At 37.9% G+C, this 4,701-nt stretch overlaps 1 pseudogene; it reads right to left on the bottom strand.

Annotated features, from left to right (window-relative positions):
* Window positions 1-1,742: 1,742 nt before the first annotated feature.
* LOC121495851 lies at window positions 1,743-2,871 on the bottom strand (annotated as a pseudogene).
* Window positions 2,872-4,701: the final 1,830 nt, after the last annotated feature.

Raw genomic sequence — 4,701 nt, 5'->3', positions numbered from 1 at the left:
TTTAAGCTGTTGAAACTTAGGTATCTGCTCTTACAGTCTAACCAGTCCTATCTATTACATATGCCACTTTAGTTGGATTATATTTCATAAATGCAGAAAGCATTTTAGAATCGATTGGTGGGTTGACTGTTTGTTCTAACATTTTCAAGAAGAGCCAGCTTTCTCTAGGGAGTTGTAGTAGCAGCCAAACATTCTGGTAGTAATTAGAAGCCCCAGACTTTGAATATCAATCTTTACGTCCACAGCCACTTTTTAATTTTTTTGTTATTTTTTTCGTAACAACTGTTTTAACTACTAGGTATTTTGACTGAAAAGAAAAAACTGAAGAGAGAGGAATGTAATGCAGTTTTGTAAACAGGACATTCATAAATGGATGAAGAATGAGTAGGACAGATGAATGAATGGATAAACAGAGAAAGGAAAAAAGTTCCAGATTTAGGGGAAAAAGCAAGAAGACCAGCTCTTTATTCAACTTAGAAGTACAAATGATGCAGTAATGGTGTGTCTTCCCATGGGATAGCAAGAAGAGTATGGAGTTTAGTGTTAGATGGAAACTGGCACTTGTTGAACAAGCACAATATGTCATGCACTGTCTCACACATTTCCACAGTCTTGTACTTGCATATGTGTGGTTTCCTAAAACCCTGCACAGGAAAAACTATGCTATTGACTTTTTACAGTGAGGAACTACTCAGGCTGTTTCCCCATCCTCGGGTTATACTGCAAGTATTACACTGAGCCAGGATTACAGTTAAGTATTTCTCATTTGGGGGCATATATCATCCAAATTTTACTGCTTATGGCAATTTGGTAGGTAATCCTTTGATCTTATCTATATCATGAAAATAATAACATCTATTAATGTTAACATGACTCCATGTTCTCAATTTTCAATATCCTTCAACTTCATCTCTTAATCAGAAATGTTTCTGTGCTTTTTTCTTTTTCACGATTCTGTGGCTACACTTTTTTATTTTATTTTATTTATTTTATGTGGAAATAATGCAAAACATTTATTTTCTGTATCAGACAAGAACACAGCAAAAGAATCCAACTCTACGGAAGCATTATAAAAAACATCCCTTCACCACAGTGTAAGATTTAAATGCATCTGCACAAGGGTGTGCACCATATAAAAGGAGTAAGGTTGCTGCCCTGCCAAGCACTTCTGGCCCCTACTCAGGTCCTACTGCAATACTGGTGGTCCCAATGGTTTTATCCAAATAAATCGTGTTTAAAAAGTAAAACATTGAGAAAGACAAGTCAAAATACCTCAGTAACCATATCTCCAACTCAAACTTCATCTATTTAAATGTTATATTTGCCTCTCGTTAATAAACCTTTATTTCACTCAAACTGAGCAATAATAAACCTTCCACACTGAAGTAGCTTCCTTGCCCAATTAATCCAAAGAGAAAAAAACTGAAATGATTAGTAAAGAAAAATGTAGGGACTAACACACCCTTTTAATGTTTTTAAATATTTTTAAGGTTTAAAAAGTGTTTAAAGTTTATAATTCCTAGTAGGAAAACATTATCTGAATGAATACCCTAATGGCAAACCACTGTAGAATGTTTCAGTTGCATGCGGGGCAGAGGGGTAGGGATTCTCTTCACAGCACCCCAGCTTTCTTCTTGAGAAGGTCAGAGGTACCCTGGTTTGTATTATTGTGACATCCATTGTATTATTGTGACATCCAAGTTGCTTTTCCTTCAGCAAGGGCTTTATTTGTCAGAAGGGCATTATGCTTGACCTCCAAATTTAGCTGACAATTTACTGATGAGATTCATAACCTTTGGGTTGCCCTGATATTTTGACATATTTGCTGGGTTCTGGGCTACATCCTGGAAGGCCACCATAACTTCTGGTTCCTGCATGGCTGCAAGAACCTCTGGGTCACTAAGAATTTCATTGAGCCCAGGCACTCCTGCCATTCCAGGAATTCCTCCAGGAAAATTACTAGGCACCCCCCCAACCCCTCACCTCCACCCAAAGCCACCTGGGAAAAGCTGGCAAAGAGCCATACTGAGCTCCTGATTGTCCTCTGGCTTCTTCTTCCCTCTGGGCTCTTTCATGTTCTTCCTGGGCCTTCTTAACCCTTTCTATTCTTTCTTTGACCTCTTACTCTTCACCTTTTCATTCATACTTCCTCCGATGTTCAGCAATTTTCTGGGCCCTCAGTTGAACTTCTTTCAGCATTGCACTAGCATCTTCAACATAATCCAGTTTACAAGCAAGGGCAAGATCATGTGCTGCTTCTTCCCAATGACCCAGAAGTCTGTGTGTTTTCCCCCGCCACTTGTAAGGCTGAGCTGAATCGGTGAATCAGGATTTATTTCAATAGCTCTGTCACAGTCTTGAATGGCAGCATTTGGCTTCTGTAATTTGATGAAGATGCTGGCCCTCTTGGCGTACAAAATGGCTAAGCGAGGATTCAGTTTGATGGCATTTGTGAACAAGTCAATGGCTTTCTGTAGTTCACCATCATTTAGGGCATCAATGGCAGCCACTTTTTTTTTTATCATTTGCCTGATCCATCATTTCTCTGGTTATCTCTACATTTTCCTTTCTCATTTCTTGAGGGGCATCAGTATCTGGTTCAATTATACCTTCATTGTCAATTTCTAGATCACTTTCCTCACTTGATGGTTCGTCTGTCTTTATGTTTTCTTCCACCTTCTTACTGTGTTTTCTTCCTTGATACTGTCTTCTGATTGAGTTTTATGAGTAGAAGGTGGTATTTTACCCCCCCTCTCCTCATGCTCTCCACCACTCCCGCAGAAAGTGCATTTCCTCGGTGTGCACAACACTCAGACCCTGCTTACACATTTTCACGAAGGTCTGAAGCTCACTCACTTTGCAGGGGTCCATGGTCCAGGGGCGCTGGCAGGTGGCAGGTGTGGTTGAGGTTGCAGCCCAATTCCAGGCACAGGTACTAGGTCAGCGTGACCGTGTAGAAGGGGGTGGCTACTGTGGCCACATTTTAAAGTGAGGCAAAATCAGTTATTATAACCAAACTAGTTGGGTGATGTTGTACTATTGTTCAGTGCCTTTCTCAAGACAGTGTCTTAATACTAAGAGTTATTATAAAGGAGTTACTTTAGGTGGTAAGGAGAGCTGTGGGGATCATGTTTTGAGATCATGATCCTGGCTATGATTAGTAATAAGTATAGTTATTATGTATGGAGCACCTAGCAAGTACCAAGCCCTAAGTGATTTTATAATCATCACCTTGGTTAATGTAAATAATAAACATGCGAGATGGTGCTATCAAGGAAGAAACTGGAGAGGTCAAGTGGCTTGCCCAAGATCACATATTTTGTAGAGAACACTGATAAGTTTTCAATGCAGTCAATCTGTCTCCCAAAACCATGCTCTTGACCACCATACTTTATTGTATATTCTGTGGGTAAACTATGTAGGAGTTATTTTCTAGGTTTTAGGATTAAAAATAAGCCTTTTAAATACTTTGAGCATAGAGAAACATTAATTATGGGTAGGAAAAGGGGTAGGGAACTTAGCTACAGTATCTTAAATCTGATGAATGTATCTTAAATAGTAATAAAATGTTGGTGCTACAGCATCTGCATATGAGAACTGTGAAATTCAGTAAGATGTCCAAATGGACAATAACAAAAAACTTTTGTGTTGCTTCCTTAATATAACTAAAGACATACCAAATCTTCATAATACATGCCAAAATGTAGGAGCAATACTAGGTTCTGAGAGAACACTATCCTGTGGTTACTTACTGTTAAACACAATAAAGAAAGATAGCGTGACCTCTGCCTTCTAAAGAAAAAAAAATGCCTACTGGAGTTAGGATGCCAAGGCCAAAGAACTGGACTTTTCAAGCATCTGCATGTGCAGACTGCAGCAAGGAGCAGATGTGAATCAACTTTTAAAAATAAAAACCAAACATCCTGTACATTTTTATTTGATTTGCATAAAAGGTGTTGGTGACTTATGACCTCTCAGAATATGTATGGAATGGAAATATAATATTGAGATTAAAACAGAAAATAAAAACAGTCCTTGAAAGGATAGCACAGAGGACAATCAAACCTCTGGGCATAAATGACATAAAATCTCATAGCTTTAAGACTTCTTTGATAGGCAATAAGTTAAAGTTTTGACTGTTGCAGAAAGTGAACACTATTTAAAAACTATCAGGAATAATAATGCCTTTTTGCTTTTGGTTTAATTTCATATTATAGCATTTTTCTTCTCCCTGTGCAAAGGTGGCTAATATTTACTTTCAAATATAAGCATATTAAAGTTTGGTCAGTAATTCTAGGATCCTTGGTTTTATGACCTTAGTTTTCTTCATATGAAAAATTTTGACACTCATTCCTCTAGAATCTAGAATTTAAGTGAAGTTAAGTTAACCTTATTCAAATTATCAAAATAACCTTGATACTGTACATATATGGTGATGGGATACTGGACAGTCACACCACTAGAGATGATTGAGAGCAGATTCAGCGAAGGAAATCCTTGCTGAGAAACATTAGGAGCAAGTAACCTGGGCCAAGAAAGACCTAATGATTAATTGGACAAAAATGTCAATCATTTCTGCTTTGTAGGCAAAGATGGATAATAGGGGCTATTCAGATAGGACACTAAAACATGGTGGTCAGAAAGATATTAAACCAACCAGCAATTTTAAGTATTCAGTGATTCTTCTCATTGTATTATAAA

The sequence above is a fragment of the Vulpes lagopus genome, chromosome 1 (assembly GCF_018345385.1).
Source record: "Vulpes lagopus strain Blue_001 chromosome 1, ASM1834538v1, whole genome shotgun sequence".
NCBI lineage: Eukaryota > Metazoa > Chordata > Mammalia > Carnivora > Canidae > Vulpes > Vulpes lagopus.
The sequence above is the reverse complement of the archived record's forward strand: the minus strand, read 5'-3'. Positions and strand labels throughout refer to the sequence as shown.